This window comes from Hydra vulgaris, chromosome 08 (genome assembly GCF_038396675.1).
Source record: "Hydra vulgaris chromosome 08, alternate assembly HydraT2T_AEP".
Classification (NCBI taxonomy): Eukaryota; Metazoa; Cnidaria; class Hydrozoa; order Anthoathecata; family Hydridae; genus Hydra; species Hydra vulgaris.
In genome coordinates this window covers 31,238,001-31,257,500 of record NC_088927.1, presented here as the reverse complement: position 1 = coordinate 31,257,500, position 19,500 = coordinate 31,238,001, and the positions used below count along the sequence as shown (strand labels likewise).

The following is a 19,500-nucleotide window of genomic DNA, read 5'->3' as shown; positions in this document are numbered from 1 at the left end:
GTTTGAGAAAGTAGTCTCATTTTTAGAAAGGACGACATAATCCCAATTCAATATGCGATGATCTTGCGACGAATTACCTAACTGCAGAGAGCTAGCTTGTCAAGAATAAGCTGCTTTTTTTTCTGTGTTTAATTTATTAAACGATTTTAAGGTGTATGTATATATATATATATATATATATATATATATATATATATATATATATATATATATATATATATATATATATATATATATATATATATATGAATTGCTTTTAACACTATAAATACTCTTTGATATAGTTTATATCCGTAAAGTTTCAATAAACTTTTTTTGAAAACTTTTTATTTATTTATTTTTATTAATATTTTTTTTTTACGTAATTTTTTTTTTTTTTACGTAATTTTAACGTTGAAAATTTTTTTTTTTTCTTTTATGTAATAATATTATTTTTTCCGTATTATAACAATTTATTTATGATAATAATAATAAATTTTTACTGAAAACAAAATAATATAACAACTAATTTTTTGAAAATATATAGTCACGGATTTATTATGTAATATATTTAGTATGTTTTTAATTTGTCAAAAGCGCAAAAGAGAAAGAGTAAGATATATAAAGATCTGAAAAACTAATGTTCAAAATTATGAATAAACAAACAGATTAAAAAATCAGGTGCAACGCAACTATTTAAAGGTAAGTTAAAAAACTACTAGAAAAGAAAATATTAAAATTAACTCGTTTGAAAAGATTTTAAAACTAGTCAAAACTCTATAAAAATATAAGCGAACTGAAGCATAAATATTTGCTAATAAATATATTTTTTTACAATAAGTTATAAATTTATATATAATAATGTATAAATATGTGTATATAATTAGAACAAACAAAAACAAACAAACTATATTTGAATAAATTAATACACACCGAATCGGATGTAGATAAAATAATATATGCATTATAATTAATTTTAAAATAGAAAAGTAAAGGATAGTAAATAAGCTTATAAAATGAAGCGAATTGCAGTAGAAGAAAGTATATGTAGATAATAAAATGAATGGAATAAACGGAAAAAAGATAACGAAAAAAAAATCATGAAAACTTATGCTTAAATAAACACTTCTAATCGACATAAAAGCATGATCTTGAATGGATATATGTATATATGTATATATATATATATATATATATATATATATATATATATATATATATATATATATATATATATATATATTTAAAAATAACACGATGTTTTTTATTCTTGACATGTTTACGTTGTTTATTGAGGTGTTTAAAAATTCTTGAGCTTCGTATTCAGAATAAATATTATCATTTATGTCATTCACATACCGATTATAAAAAAATGGTGCTGTAAAAGAGCTGTTATTGACCCATGTTTGTTTATGATATCCGACAAAAATATTAGCTAAGATGGGCGCTAAAGGAGAACCTATAGTAACACCATCTGTTTGATCGTAATATTTTCCGCCAAATAGAAAATGTTAACCAGATGTGGAAATCTGAAGTAACTTTTTAAAGTTAACTTTTGAAAAACATTTTCATAAAAACATAAAAATCTGAAATTTACTAGGAAAAAAGAACAAGATAACCAGATTGCTTTTTTAGATGTACTTATTAAAAAATCCAATTCGTTTTCGACTTCAGTTTATCACAAAAAAACGTATATAGATCTTTTACAAAACTTTTTTAGTTTTAATCCTTCTTGCTACAAATTTGGACTTGTATGGTGTTTGATTGATCGCACATTTAAAATTAATTCTTGGTTTGGTTTTGATAAAGATATTAAGAATCTATCATTAGTTTTACAAAATAATAAATTTCCACGAAAAATTATTGACTATGAAATTAAATCCTATATTGATAAGAAAATAAACCCATTTGTGTCTAACATTGTTAATAGCTTAAATTTAAGATACTTTAAGCTTCCATAGATTGGAATGTACTCTAATTACAGTAGAAGAAAAATTTCAAAAATTGTTCATAAATATTGCAAAGATGTTCTAATAAAATTAATTTTCACTACTAATAAAATACAAGATTGTTTTTGCTTAAAAGAGTCACTTCCTAAACTGCTTAAATCTCATGTTGTCTATAAATTTTTTTTGCGCTGGCTGTAATGCCAGTTATATTGGAGAAACCTCCAGACACTTGGCAACTAGAATAAATGAGCACCTTTAAAGTGATAAACAATCTCATATATTTAAACACTTAAATTTATCTCTTAATTGCCAATATTGACTAACTGTGATTCTTTTGAGATTTTGGATAATGCTCCAAGCAAACACAAATTAAAGAAGCCCTCCACATTAAATTGGAAAGTTCTCACTTAATAAACAAGCTTTACATTATACTATAAACTTATCTTTTTAATTTTACTGTCAGTTTATATATATATATATATATATATATATATATATATATATATATATATATATATATATATATATATATATATATATATATATATATATATATATATATATCATATATATATATATATATATATATATATATATATATATATATATATATATATATATATATATATATATATATATATATATATATATATATATATATATATACATATATATATATATATATATATATATATATATATATATATATATATATATATATATATATATATATATATATATATATATATATATATGCAATAAAACATAAATTATTGCTAACGCTTACTTTATGATTCCACCATTTTTGTTGTCATTTTTTTCGGACGTTATCGAGGTAATGTTAGTGGATTTTCAAATTATTTTTCTGCTGTTTCTTGGAGAGCCGTTCCTCGAAAGAGGTTGTGCAAATGTTGTTTGACAACCCTACAGATAATGGATACCAAGCTTAACTCATCTTAATTCTATAAGATATATTACTACAAATTTCAAATCAATCAATCAGCTAACGCTATCTTGATTTTATACCAACTTATCATATTTTACTACCGTGACGTTAACTTAACGGTTAAGAGAAAAAATTAAAGCAACGGTACACCTCAGACCCGACGACACCGGGCAAGCCAAGGTAGACTAGCACGTTCACTGTTTTTCTTAAGCATTTTTTTTTATATTTATTTTTTAAATCAGTTGCTAGATATTTAGAATTTTTTTAAAAAAATTGACCACTTTGCCTCCGCAATAAAACCCGTGTCGTCGGCCTTGCAGCTGCACAAGCAACAACATTATTTTATTTGTTTAATAAAAAAAATTTATAACGTTGCAATGAATAACTTTGAAACATAAAGCATTTAAAAGATGTAAACATTTAATTTAGATGATTTATATGCTGAAAATATATGTATAATTTAACTTGCTATATCGGACCATCTAATCGTTTTTTCTTCTCTATGACAAGATTAATCTTGATAATTAAGCTTATAAGCTTGATCTAAAGTTTTTTTAAAAAAAGTTAAAAATTTAAAAAGTTTTTTTAACAATTTCATTTTCTAAGAAATTCCAAACCTAAAATACTATTTGTGTTTGAAATTTCTTTACTAATGAAGTTTAAAACTATTTACTTATCGCACGCTTTCGACGACGCTGTTGAGAATGTTGAGATTACAGACAATGATGACTTATTGCAGCAGATTACATACAAAAATGACTCCAATCTTTTTTATTCCCACAGAGATAATAATTTATTTTTTAAAATACCCAACGAACAGTTGAGTAAGGTTAATGAGTGGTTTATAAGTAAAATGCTGTCTCTAAATGCGGATAAAACCAAACTTATTTTGTTCCAAAAAGTAAATAAATTAGAAAATATTCCCATTAAACTACCAAATCTAATAAACAATAACGCTAACATTAAAAGAGAAACTTCAGTAAAGTTTTTGGGCGTATTATTACATGAAAATTTACGTTGTAATCATATAAAAAGCATTGAGAAAAAAATATCAAAAAATGTTGCCATGATGTATAGGGTTTAACAATTTCTAAATTACAAATCTTTAAAAAGTTTTTTTTTTCTTGTATTCAATGTTATTTGATTTATTATAATATTGCTTGGGCAATCATATAAAATTAAAAAAATTGTACAGTAAACAAAAACATGCGTGCAGAATATTATTTGGAGCTGATAATATTGTACCATTTAAGCCTTTTCTTTGTATACTTGGCGCATTAAACGTTTATAAAATCAACTTACAACAAATTTTAATGTTCATGTATAAAACAAAGATGGGACTATCTCCAAGAATATTTCAGCCCTATTTTGAAAAAGTTTTTCATAAATACCCGATAAAATTTTTAGATAATAACTACATTTTCCCTAAGTATAATTCAAAACAAATTACATACTCAATTCAATATCGTAAACCTTATTTGTGGAAAAAGTTTCCTAAGATTGCTAATGCGAAAAAAATTAGTATGCAAAAGTTTATAAATGAATTGGAACAGGTGTTATTACTTATGGATTTTAACATATCCGATTTTAAATACTTTCTTAATTTATTAATAAACTTATTTTATTAATAAAATAACTCTTAATAAACTTAAATAATTTCTATACTTCTTTTAAACTAAAATTCAATTATATATGGTACAGAATGTTTCAACTTTTTTTTTTTCAATTATTTAGTTATGGTGTTACCTCTAATCTTGAATGTTATTGTTGACATCTAACCTGTATTCTTAAATTATTTTTTATAACTTTCAATGACTTGCTATTTATTTTACTTTTATACAAACTGGTTTTCAGGCATACATATATATTACGGTTTTTGTAAATAAAGACCTCTTTTATTTTTAATTTTTCGTTCTTTACTTGAATATTACTTTGTACATGAATACTGTTTTTAAATATTTTCTCTAACCAACCATAGACTGTTATATATTTTACTTTTATATTTTTTAATAAATAAGTTATAAATTATACGTATATATTACGGCTCCTGTAAATATCTACTCTTTTATTTATTTATTATTATTATTTTTTACTTTCAATACTTCTTGTTTACTTGACTATTACTCTTAGCTTGAATATTGTTCTTTAAGTATTTTTTAAGTTAATTGTTATTTATTTTACATTTATGGCTTTCAATAAATAATATGTAAAGTATACATATATAATACGGTTATTGTAAATACATTCAATATGGGCTCGGTGATAAGACAAAATAAAGTCTTTTACATGCACCGCCAGTTTTTTTAATTATAAATTTTTAAATTTTAAATGTTATTAAACAGCAAATTAAACAAACTGCGAAATATACAAACAGTAATTAAGGTATTTTAGAGGTACGCACATTTATAGAGCACTTTGTTTTATAGGCAAATCTGTTTCTTGGAATCTGTTTTCAGATTTAATATTTATCTTTAAAACGGTTTCTTGTTTGTTTCTTACATATCTTCAATTCGCTCTTTATAGTTTTCATTTATATTTTTTATGTCAGGAAATAGGCATAACGATTATGCGGCCTAATAATTAAAGTAATATATATATATATATATATATATATATATATATATATATATATATATATATATATATATATATATATATATATATATATATACATATATACATATATCCCAGTGGGCACAGTACGTTTCTAAAACGTTCTTTGGACGTTTTTATTAGAGTTAAACCTTATTAAAACGTCTAAAAAACGTATTAAAAACGTACCGTGCCCACTGGGATATATATATATATATATATATATATATATATATATATATATATATATATATATATATATTATTTTTTTTTTTTTAAATAATGTTTAATGTTTGAAGTACTTTTTTGAATTTTTTAAAAAAGTCTAGTTGAACAAATCCACAAGCTGTTTCATGGTGTAGTTTCAAACCACACACAAACGATAACTTCTGTCCTGCTCTATTACTTTGGCTACTACTATGAAAATAACTAGCTTGTCTAGTGTTATGTTGATGTAACTCACAATCTTTTAAATAGAACTGTTTAAAAATATCATTTTAAGTTGATGTAACATGTGAACTGAACATAGTGATTTAAAAACTATTTAATTTTTTTCACTAATTCAACCAAGCAATTTTAACATTTCTGTTTTGTGAGTTGACCAGTCACATTTTAATATGATTCTCATTGCTTAGTTTTGTAGTTTTTTTTAAATGTTTTAGTTACTGTTTTTATCAAGAAAAATAGAAGCACAATATTCATAGTGGGGAACAATTATAGTTAGAAAGACTTTTTAGTCCATTGAGTTAAATATTTGCTTATTCTACCAAGATATCCAGTTTTACTTGCAATTTTATTGGAGATATGTTTTATATGTTCAGTAAAGATAGGTTGGTAATCAATAATAATCCCTAAATATTTCTTGCAATCACCAAACTCAATGACTACATAAATTATAGCTATGTACAAATTGCTAAATATGATACTAAGTCTAGATAATTAAAATAAACAACTTAGTATCTTATTTAGCAATTTGTACATAGCTATTCAATAATAGTTATATCTCAATTAGCAAAAGATATAAAAAATTGCTTTATTAGGAGATCTACCTTTAGCATCACTAAATATCAAAAAATGTAATTCAAGAATAATACAGTTTTTCAATTTTTCAGATGAGATCTGCAACTTACTTAATGTGAGTAATTAGTTCAAATATTTAGAAACCAAATTAATAGGTATTTACTCAAGTTTCCCTGGAAATAAGTTTTAGTTTATTTTAATGAGGCTAATTCATTTTAACAGAGGCAACAAATGTTATTTTTAATGTAAAATAATGCTTATAAATATTAAGTATGTTATTTTATAACTATTGTAAAGGAAAATTGTTATGTTTTGAAAATTGAAAAATAATATGTTAAAATTCTTTTTTTTTAGTGATTTGGAGCTAAGCAACCTTACATTTAGTTTTACATTGTACTTTTAGATAAGATTTTAATAGTTAAACCTCTGTCAGATGTTTATCTTTTAAATCATAAACTAACTGGTCATTTATAAAAACTACAAGTTAAAAGAGACAGATTTACGAAATCAATAACATTTTAAGGTAATACTTATTTTTATATAAAAATGTTTCTGAATTAACATCTTATAAAGTCTCCATCATTAAAAAGTTATTGAAATCTTAAAAAAATGGATGCAATTTTCTCTACTGTTACTAAAAGTTATTGAAACATTACTAGATTTTTATTATTCAAATAGTTTTTTTATGTTAACTAAATGTTGAAACATATTTCGAAAAAAAAAAGATAATTACTTTTAAATTATTTTTTATAATCATACCGTTAGATAGTACTATTAAATTTAGTTATTGTTAGAATAGTATTGTAATACTGCGCTGTGATAATCAATATAGTTGGAGATAATAATGTATCAGATGAAGAGGATTAACATAAAATATAAGCCATTTTATATGGTTTTGACTGCTTTTTAAAGCTTCTGTTTAAATAAATCATAATTCAGTTTAATAGAAAAATCAAAGTTTGATAATACTATTTTGTTTGCGAGATAAGAACCATGCTGATTGATAAGTAACTTGTTTATCATTTTACAGAAAAAAAGGCATAAAGGTTGTATTTGATGCAAAAAAATATATTTTTAGGTTTGAAACTTTAAAGATTTAAACAAACAAGGTGAAAAATTGTCTTTACATTTAAACATTAGGCATAAAATATTAAAACTTGATACATTAAAAATGTGCGTTTTTTAAAGAAGCTTTTTTTTTCAAATAATCTAGGTGCCTATTCTTATTTAGATCTTGTTTATCGCTTAATTCATCATTCAGCAAAGTCTTATTTGTTTACAATATCTTCCCTTCATTCTCTAAAAACTTTTATTTGTCTAGTTTTTTTCCCCGCACTTTAACTATTTGAAACTCTCTCCCATCTTCATGCTTTCTTTTCTCATACAACCTACAACTTTTCAAGTCTTCTGTTAACCGTTTCCATGTTCTATAACTGTATTCTTTTTTTCTCTAGTAACTCCCAAATTAATAGTATTTGCTTGCAGCCTTGTTAGGAGTGAATAATAAAAAAAAAAAAAAAAAAAACAAACGGAAAATTGCTATGTTAAAGAATGTTCACCTTTAGCATCTCTAAATATTCAATTAAAAATGATATAACTTTTTAAATCTCAATAAAACCTTTTTTAACATCATCACTTCCAAAAAAGGCTGCAAGCAACCACTATTAGAGTTGGAAGTTATGGGGAAAAAAAGATGAAGTTTATAGAGCAAGATAATAATTAACAGATGACGTAAAAGATTGCAAATTATATGAATCAGGAAAACAAGATGAAGAGCAAATTAAATGATGATTTGATGAAGTCACAGTGAAAGGATGAGACTTAATTGAATGACGAGTAACACGAGAATGAATTTTAGTAGATGGCAAAAGAGACGCTAGCTCTTTAGAGCAGTGCCCATTATAGTATTTATAGAAAATAGGTAGAGACAACATTATGACTATGTAATAATGGTTGAAGATTGGCTGCAAGAGCAGGTCCAACTATGTTTACAATGCGTTTTTGCACCTTGTCTAAAAGAAAAAGGGCATCATTGGAAGGTCTGCCCCAGATATGGCAACATTATTCGAAACAAGGATAGATTTTGCAATTGATATGAGATATGGTTTCCAAGAAAGATTGGAAATATTAGTTAATCCTACAAAATAAAGGGTAGATAAGGTTAATCCTACAAGATAGAGGGTAGATGACTTATCAAGTACATTACGGTTCATAAATATAAGAAGATCTAAATGATTGTGATAATGATTAGCTGAAAAAAATTTGAGTTTTATCCGAGTTAAGGTTTACCAGCCACTGAGTGCCCAATGATGTAGCAGAAGTAAGATCCTCTTCAAGCTCAAGCAATCAGAGAGTGTTGGCTTCTTATCAAGAAGACAACATTCTCTAGACAAGAATACAAGAACTAATATTTTTATGCCCTTTATAACTTGCTTTAAGTTAGTAATCATTTCAAATATCTACAAAGGCAGAAGGTATTTGCTCAAATTTTTCAAAAAATTAGTTTTAGCTTATTTCACAGCTAAAACTAATTTTCATCAACAAGATTTTGCGAGGCTGCTAAAAGGATCTGTGCTTTAAGATCACTGATTTTGCTTATTTGGTTAGTCAGGAGATTTTTGCTTTGAAGGAGACAGACATTGCTTAATCTAATGTTAATCTTTCAATGAGATTACAATAGCCATAAAGCTGCCCATGAGTTTTAGATCTAATTTTTATTTTTACAAAATTTATTTAGATCTAGATTAGTCACATCTTGTCCCTGATTATATCTGTTCTGAATTTACCTCCATGCTAAATTCAGAGCAGATAAAGTGATATAGATTTGTTGATTCTTTAAATTTGAAATGTTGTTGCTTCTTTGTACAATAGGCAAACAGTTTTTCTGCTGACTATCATCATTTTTTGTTTGTATTGGCATTTTTTTAATTTGGTTTGATTTGGCAAATAAATAAGTATTTTTAGTCCATCACAATAAAGAACTTTCAACTGTAACAAATAAATAGCAAAGGATGTTTTTATATAAATTTTTGTTTCTTTTATAGATCAAAGCTCATAAATTTTAAAAGAGTTAACCAAAAAGGTATTTTACAGTACTACAAGATATTTTAACCCATTCTTGTAAATCAGCATGACAGCTTTTTTGTAAAATTATTTTGTATTTTTTTAAAATTCTTTTCAATTAAAAAGGCTAGCAAAAAGTTTTGTTTATTTTTTTTTGGGAAAGCACCTTTGCTATTTACTTGTTACAGTTGAAAGTTCTTTTTTGTGATGGATTAAAAATACTTATTTATTTGCTAAAATTAAAAAAATGCCAATACAAACAAAAAATGATGATAGTCAGCAGAAAAACTGTTTGCCTATTGTACAAAGAAGCAACAACATTTCAAATTTAAAGAATCAACAAATCTATATCACTTTATCTGCTCTGAATTTAGCCTGGAGGTAAATTCAGAACAGATATAATCAGGGACAAGATGTGACTAATCTAGATCTAAATAAATTTTGTAAAAATAAAAATTAGATCTAAAACTCATGGGCAGCCTTATGGCTATTATAATCTCATTGAAAGATTAACATTAGATTAAGCAATGTCTGTCTCCTTCAAAGCAAAAATCTCCTGACTATCCAAATAAGCAAAATCAGTGATCTTAAAGCACAGATCCTTTTAGCAGCCTCGCAAAATCTTGTTGAAAGCCATGCAATTTTCTGTATAATATTGTTTATAGCTTAAACCACAAAATGAATTACCATGTGACTTGTTACACAAAAATTGAAAATTTTATTAATAATAAATGCGGTGTTAAACCTAAGAAGCTTTACAAATGTGGGTCACTTAAAACATTTGATGTTTTCATAGCAATAGTCAAAATCTGGGGGTTACAAAAAAACAAAACATTTTAGCGTTGTTGTTTATGAATCCATCATCTCTATATTATTATATGCACATTTTGAATGTGATACCATCCATAAAAGCTTTCTTTCTTCTGGAAATTTCCAGAATAATGCTTTATGCATTAAATATCATACAAAGTGAAAAAATGAAATATTGGTCCAATTTTTGTGCCAAAAATTAAAGGTATATTTGTGAAAAACTGATTTCCTAGTAGTAATTATCTTAGCATTTCATAGACACTGTGTGAAATTTCAAGTTTTTGAATATTGAAATAATATATTTGTATATTTGTCAATGTTGCTGTATTGGCATTTACAAGTCTTTACTTAAAGTTAGCCGATATAGAGTTATCCAGAGGACTAAGGTCTGATCACCTAGGCTTGCAGATTTCTTTTGACAAGAAATTTATGTTCTTGTCAAAAGAAATCTGCAAAAATTATGTTTTTCATTATGTAGAACAATACAGTTTTTTTACCAGTAAAACATGACAATGAGCTCCTGAGTCATCCCTCTCATGATCCTGATTAGGTATGTCTGTTGTGGGGTTTGATGTTAGTGATAAGTTTTTTTTGTTGCAACTGAAGGGTTTCTTTTATACCATGGATCTTTAAATTTTTTTTTTTGTTGAAAGTTGTACTCTTAACACAGCTAATATTTTTTATTTCTGGTATTGCTAAATCTGTTTGAAGAGATGCTACCACCTCTTGTCTTTTGGCCTTTACTGAAAAATATGTTTAAATATTTTCAATTTATGGAATGGGAAACAAAGCACTAAATATTTTGCAAAAAAAATTAAATATTAGTTAAAATTTGCCAAACCTAAAGGTGATTAATGCCAAGTATAAAATTTTCTATCTCACATGAGCTTAAAAAGGATCTTACTTCTGCTACAGCATAGGGCTCACAGTGGCTGGTGAACTTCAATATAGATAAAATTCAATTTTAAATCAGCCAATTTTTAACGCAATAATTTAGATCTTCCTATATTAATGAATGGTGATGTACTCGATGAGTCATCCACTCTTCATCTTCAAGGATTAACTCTTACTTTCGATCTTTCTTGGAAACCATATATCAAATCTATTGCATATATCAAATCTGCTAAGGTTGCATCTCTTTATCGAGCTCGACACTTTCTTACTTTGGATTCTATTCTCTATCTTTATAAATCCAGCCTTGTATGGAATACTATTGCCATATCTGGGGCGGATCTTCTAATGATGCCCTTTCTCTTTTAGACAAGGTGCAAAAACACATTGTAAACATAGTTAGACCTGCTTTTGCAAAGCAGGTTCAACTAAGAGCTAGCGTCTCTTGTGCTATCTACTAAAATTCATTCTCGTGTTACTCGACATTCAATTAAGTCACATCCTTTTTCTGTGACTGTTCCTAAGTACTTTAAAAACTCTTATTTGTCTAGTTTTTTTTCTTCGAACATCAGTTCTTTAGAATTCGCTTCCTTCATCTTGCTTCATCCCTTATTCATACAACTTGCAATCCTTTAAGTCATCTGTCAATCGTTATCTTGCTCTTCAATCTTCATCTTTCCTCTTCCAGTAACTTCCAACTTTAATTAGTGGTTGCTTGCAGCCTTGTTGGAAGCAAAGATGTTAACAAAAAAAAAAAAAAAAAAAAAAAAAAAAACATGGTATATACCAAGCGATAAAATTGTATTGTGCTGAAAAATACACACAAAAAAAGAAACAAAAACTAATTGCTTTTATCTTACCATAGAATGAAAAGGGAATGGGTTTGAGTTATCATCAGAATTATTTTCTTTTACTCTTAGCTAAAAATTTTAATCTTGCATATTTTAATATGGAAACCATTTTTAAATGTTAACAATAAACAAAATTATTCTTACCTTAGAATTTGGTTTTCTTTCCTAAACTGTTAGTAAATGATCAATAGAGTAAATTTCAAATCATGAAAATTACTAAATTAAAACCATTTTGCAACAATATCCAATAAACTGTTTCTCAACGGTATCCACACTAAAATGAAATAATGTTGTTAAATATAAAGAGATATTAGACAGATATAGACAACAGAAAAAAGTTATAAAGGTTTCGTTGATTAAAAGAAATTTACCATTTTGTTTTTATAGTTTTATTATTAACTAATCAGTAGCTGTAACTTTTTCTTCCTTATGAAAAAGAGAGCTTGCAATTAAAACAAATATTATAATGTATACATTCTCATTAGGTATCTTCACATTTAGAAGAGTATTATATAGATTTGCATTGTAATGAAAAAATTATTTACGTGAAAAACTCAACATGCTTCAGTTACTCTGTAACAAACACGTTCAAATAGAATTATGTCTTTAAATATATGTGGCTATGAAAATAACCGTTTTTTTGAGGGATTGTTTATTCTATTGCATTGTCTGTCATACTTTATTATTTCATTTGGGAAAGATTTTCGTGATTTTGCAGTTTTTTAAGGTTTCAATGAAGAATTTAGATTAGTGTATGATTGAAGTCTAAAATAAAACAGATATTAATAATTATTAAAACAATAATTAAAAACATATAAATTTATAAAGGAAGGCTTCTAACAGGGCGACAATATCTGTCACGCTGCCTGGAACAGCAACCCTGTTTGGCGCTCCTATTCATAAAAAAAATTTTATTAGCTCTAGTTTCTGAGATATACAATAGCAAGTAGTTATTGTAACACAAAAAATTTCTGTTCTGGAAAATATTTAGAAGGAATAAAAAATTGAGATTAACAGGTTTTTAATAAATTAAAAAATTTTTGTGGCTGGATAAACTAACCTTTCATTTTGATTTTTCTTTACTTATAAATAAGGCTAATTGCATTAGCTATTAATAATTTATCAGCAGCTATTAACAATTTATATAACAAATTATTAGTTTCTTACCAAGTTGTAGCAATCCTGACATTTCCAATATTTATCTTTGTTTTCAAAAGAAATGTCATTAATTTTTTCGCATTCCTTATGAAACCAATGGTTACAAGTAGAACATTGAGCCATTTGCCTACAAATAAGAATGAGCTTTTTTAATAAGCTTTCATTTTTCATTGTGTATTTATTGTTTAGTTTTAATTTGAAAACAAAAGCACCTTGTACAATTTTTTTAACTGGTATGCTTATGCTGGCCTCTCTCATTCCCACGCACTCAATATTTCTGATATACACATCCATACATACATACATATATTTATATATATATATATATATACATATATTTATATATATACATACATATATATATATATATATATATATATATATATATATATATATATATATATATATATATATATATATATATATATATATATATATATATACATACATATATATATATATATATATATATATATATATATATATATATATATATATATATATATATACATACATATATATATACATATATATATAATATAAAATATTCAAGTTTTTCGAATCACTATTTATTTTATGAATGTTATTATTTTTTCAGATATCCAACTCTTAAGATGCTATCAAAATGTTTTTATTTATCTCACCCAGAGTACAGTAATTGTAATACTGCTTTCAAATAACTGGGAAAAGAAAAAAAAAATTTTTTCTGGGAAAAGAAAAAAAAAGTTTAAACAGATTTTTTTTCTTAATATAAACGGATATTTTTTTCTTGAAAGATATTGAAATTTGGATTTCCTCGTGTTTCTGATTTGATTCATAATTTAATTCGATTTGTAAGTCATCACTCGCTTTGATTCGAAACTAAAAATGCCGATTCACAGGGCCTTAATCTCTCTCTCTTTTTATTCTATATATATATATATATATATATATATATATATATATATATATATATATATATATATATATATATATATATATATATATATATATATATATATATATATATATATATATATATATATACATATATATATATATATATATAGTTACAGAGGTGTATACTGGATTTTCAGATGTATCAGCTTTGACACTTTCAAGCATTGTGATAACTCCAAACTTTAGTATATCCATGCTTGAATGAATATACAATATGAAAGGAGAATGTTTTGCAAATAATTTTTGTGGTGATTGGAACTTGGAAACAAAAACATAAATATAAATTTATATACTTATTATATGCATTATATTTATATAGAATATATTTATATAGAATTTATATATAGAGTATATTTATATATATAAAATATATTTATATATATAGAATATTTATATATATAGAATATTTATATATATAGAATATATTTATATAGAATCTATATTTATATAGAATATAAATTTAGATAAAAATAGTAAAGAAAATATTTTACTGACTCATTGCTCAAACATTGAGGGCAAGGTGGGCCCAAAAATTAGGGGTTTTTTGTTACCAAGCTTTAATCACCACAATTCTTTGCAAAACATTCTTATTTGACATAAGCATGAAAATACTAAAGTTTAAAGTTTGCACAATAAGTGCCAAAACTCAAGCATCTAAAAATACAGTGTGCACCTCTGAGTTAAGTAAATTACACAAACCCACAGCCACAACCAAAACAGTCAGGCATTATATGTAAACTCCATAACAAACATAAAAAATGTAATACAAAACCTTCCAAATATTGTTCTATCTGATGGAATTTAAATCATCCCGCAAGAACAGTACAGTTATAAATTAAATTCCTTTGTAGAGCATCTACAGTTTGCATTATTTGTAAGTGGAAAAGGAGTTATTAAATTATTTATTAAACAGGAAAGGGCATGATTTCTTAACTTTCTTTGATCAAACCAAATATCTTCTATCGGATACCTGTTTTGTGATAAAATAAATTCAATAAACGCTATTGAAAACAAACCACAATCAATAACACCATCTTGTTGCTGTACTGAGAATAGGGTTTTTCAAAAACAATGGTTTTGAAAAAACAGCTGTTAGTGTTTTTCAATTTCAAAAAAAATAGCTGTTAACAGCTGTTTTTACTGACTTTTAAAATTTTATAAGAAATTAAAATAATGACACAAGTTAAGGAGCAAAAAACGTCAATGTCCTTATATTTGTCAATGTCGTTTACAAAAATAAATTTAGAAGCTTTACTTGAAGAAGACTAAATAAATAAAGCTATTAAAAAACGCAATTTTTGAATTTTATTAAAGAAGAAAAAACTTAAACTATTTATTCAGCTATTAAAATACAAACTACAATTTTTTCTTCATTTTTTGTAATAAAATTTTAAAAAGACAAGAGCTTTAAGTGACTCGTCGGACAAACGCAATCTAATTTTTGGGCAAATATTTGTGCAAACTGAAAAAACACGCTCAACATCAGTTGATGTTTTTTTAATACTTAAAAGTGCATTGAATAATTTTTGAAGGTTTTCTGTACGTTGTCCAGTGTTCTTATAAAGAGTGAATTCCGATTTTAACCATTTGAAATCTGATCCAGTTGTTGTTGTTGTATGTTCTTTACGAAGAAGCAAGTTTAATTCGTCGTTTAGTGATAGACTAACATTTTCAGATTCCGATTGTATCGACTCATCTATTTCAGTTTCTTCATCAAATCCAAACAATCTAGAAGCAAGACGACCGGCAAATATCAATGTTGCTTTTGTTGGAGTTTTTGAAGAATCTTTTAAACTCTTTAAAAGATTCATAACATCCTTGTTCAATCTTTCATCAGTACGGATTTTCAAGTTATTGTACAATTCTTCACTGATTTTGCTGTTGATCATTGACAATTTTTTTAACATAAACTCCAAAATTATTTCAGCACTTGCTAATGTTGCATCTTCGTGACTTGAACAAGATCCAACAATGCGAACAAGACCAGTTTTAATAGTGACTTTATCATCGCTGCTGTGTATATTATTTCCAAAGAATCGTATTCCTCTTATTGTTGTATATTCGTCTACACACAAACTGAATTTTGCTCCATTAGCAAGTTTTTCCTTAATTATTTAAACAACTTTTGCTTTCTTCTCGTTAAAATCTTCAATAATTAATTTCATGACATCACGTTCATTAGCTGGAAGTTTGTAACCATCTTGTGATATAGATTGACGATATATATATATATATATATATATATATATATATATATATATATATATATATATATATGTATATATATATATATATATATATATATATATATATATATATATATATATATATATATATATATATATATATATATATATATATATTAGGGATATGACTTTTTAACTTTTTTTCTAATAAAATGTTTCCTGTATCATAAATCGATGAACTTTTACCTAAAATCATGAAAAAAGGCCCAAATAACTTTCTGCAACAAAAAAAGGTCACCCCAAAATAAAAATTTGATTTACCATTTTTATACATTCATTTTTGACCGATGTTTTAATCTTAAGCTTAATTCTATTTATTTCATTATTTTGTTATGAATTTATAAATATAACGCCACACGTTACCATGGCAACGAAAGGGCCGTGTGCCGGCAAATACTTGGAATTGTTATGTGATGACGTCATTGTGTTACCACGGTGATATAGACGACTGTAACAGACTGTAGAAGATTATAGAACTTAGTAGAACATTCTGGAAGCTCTAAATAATTATATAAGCGAGCTGCTGTCAGAGCTCAGTGTTGATAATGTGAATAGTTCTATGAAGTACTCTGCGTGTAACTGAGCTAATAAGGAACTACTGTAGCGAACTAAAGACGCTGTAAGTGTACGAAGTATAAGTAGTTGTAGCATTATCGTTAGGATACGGACTGGATTATCGAACTGTTATCAACATTGACTGGATTATCGAACTATAATTGGATTACTATACAGTTAAAGTATTTTATTAATTAAACGACTTTATTAAACGGATATTTACGCTCAGCTATCCGTAAAGTCATAACAATATTATATGATGTCTCACAAGAAAAGTCATACCACAGTAACAAAGAACAAGAAGACTTGGACTAAAAATTTGGTGAGATTTCAAGAGTCACACAGAAGAAGAGGAAGCGTGGCTGTAGAAGAACATTCACTCGATGAAAAATCCAGAATACCACTTCAATTGCAGATCGTAGGAAGATACCAGTTTCTCGGAGCATATGTTAAAGGAAGAAAAGAACGAATAGACCAAATTTCTAAGGAAATTACAAAATTGTGGGACAATAAACTGAATTTTCCACGTGTGTCTGATCAAGTGATAAGAGCAAAGCTTATGAAGGTGCTGAAGGTCTATGATGAATGTGTCAAGCGTGGAAAATATGATGTTCTCAATGCATTATTTGACATCACGAAAGTGAATGGCCAGTGGTTATCCTCGGAAGATAAACGTCTATACCACCTACAAAAAGAAAGTAAAGGACAGGTGGGGTACTCAACAGGACAAGTGGGAAGTAAAGAAACCATTCACCCTTCCAAGAGAAGGAAAGTCCAGTCTGGAACAGCAATACCTTCCACATCACAAGTCCTGTCTACCACAGACAGTGGTACTGAATCTGAAAACTGCAAAAGTAAGAGTGAAGATGATGAAGACGACGACGGTGATAAAGACGATGATGAGGACACTCAGAAAAAAACTAGAAGGCACTACAAAAGTAAATTTGCTGTAAGTATGGTTACATCAAGTGGAGTTTCCACAAAGAAAGCTGCTAAAATATGCAATGTATTATCACAACAAGGTATTGATATTCCAACTCCAAGTCAATCAGCAATTTACAAGTCCATATTCAAAGAGGCAGGTAAATTAAAAAAAGAAATGATACAACAACTTAAAATGGAACAGTGGTCCTTACACTTTGACGGCAAGCGAATAGATGATAAGGAATATCAGGTAGTTGTACTTCAGAATGAAAGAACTGACGTGAAACTTGATGCACTGCGTTTAAAAGTTGGCAAAGCTGAAACTGTTGCTGAAAAAATTGCCAAACTTATTGATGAATACAATTTGTGGAATTCAATTAAGATGATCATTACTGATACAACAAACGTCAATACTGGGAAGAGAAATGGAGTTGTTGTGAAGTTGCAACGTATGTTTAAATTAAAGGGTGTCACAATACCACAATTTATCGGTTGTCAGCATCACGTACTAGACAGGATTCTCCGTCTGGTGATGGACGAAGAACTTGGGGGTGATACCAAATCTCCAAACATTGAATACCCATTTGTGTCTGAACTGTTGAATAAGTATGATGAACTGAAGGATAAGTTTGTGAATGGAACTGTAGAAATTCTTGATAAATCAGGGTGGGGAGACGATATGAAGTTTTTGTACCATTTAACAAGAGTGTTTAGGTTCTATGAAGAACAAAGAAACTTCCCTCTGATTCACTTTCAGAACATTCCTAATATGAGCAATGCCAGATGGAACTCAAGAGCCATTCTCGCCATTCTGGCGTTCATTCTTATGCCTGAAGCGAGAAAGAATTTGGAGAAGGTTTGCAGGTTCATTTCATATGAGTGGGCAGAACATTGGTTTAGTAGTCAAAAGTACAATGACAATGACTTCAAGAATTTATCTGATGTATTGAAGCCTTACAAAAAGGCATTGCAGTCATTCAAAAATCACTGGAAGAAAGAGCCATCCGTCATCGACATACCACGAAGTAATCAGATAGCTGAACGTGCAATCAAGGTGATGCAAGACCTGTATGCTTCCTGCAGAAAGAAAGACAAACTGCAACTTCGATTCATTCTAAGTAATAAGCGCTAGACTCTTTATGAGACGTGAGCATCATGTGACCCATGTACTAAACACAGTAGGCCTATAGACACAGACAGTTATGTATATTGTTGTACTAGACGCTTTGATACTGTTAATTTTGTAATACTTGTATAATTATATATCACATAATGTTTTTTGTTATATCACAGTACATGTTGCATAAATAAGTAAAATAACAACAGGAGTATGACTCTTACAACATCTTCAGCCTTTAATATTCATTTACTGTACAAAAGTGTACCTATTGAAAATTCGATTTTTTGGTTTTGGGGTGACCTTTTTTCAAAATATGTCAAAATGAAACATCTATTCATTCTTTTTACATAAAAGTTCATTGAATTACGATACAGGCCTAGTAGGTTGCAAAAAAGTCATATCCCTAATATATACATCACTTCATAATTTCTTCAATAATAGAAAAATATACTATTTT

The 19,500-nt window shown here is 26.8% G+C and overlaps 1 protein-coding gene across 6 annotated transcripts in view; it reads right to left on the bottom strand.

Annotated features, from left to right (window-relative positions):
• Positions 1–3,210, bottom strand: part of LOC100212967 (fas-binding factor 1) — a 67,948-nt gene extending 64,738 nt beyond the window's left edge. For 3 of the 6 annotated variants that reach the window (XM_065803406.1, XM_065803409.1, XM_065803408.1), the window contains exon 1: positions 2,716–2,791. The gene's annotated coding sequence lies outside the window, so the exon portion shown is untranslated. Of the gene's footprint in view, positions 1–2,715 lie in introns of all 6 variants that reach the window. The other 3 variants (XM_065803404.1, XM_065803407.1, XM_065803405.1) reach the window with 3 other exon arrangements.
• Between the last annotated feature and the right edge of the window lie 16,290 nt (positions 3,211–19,500).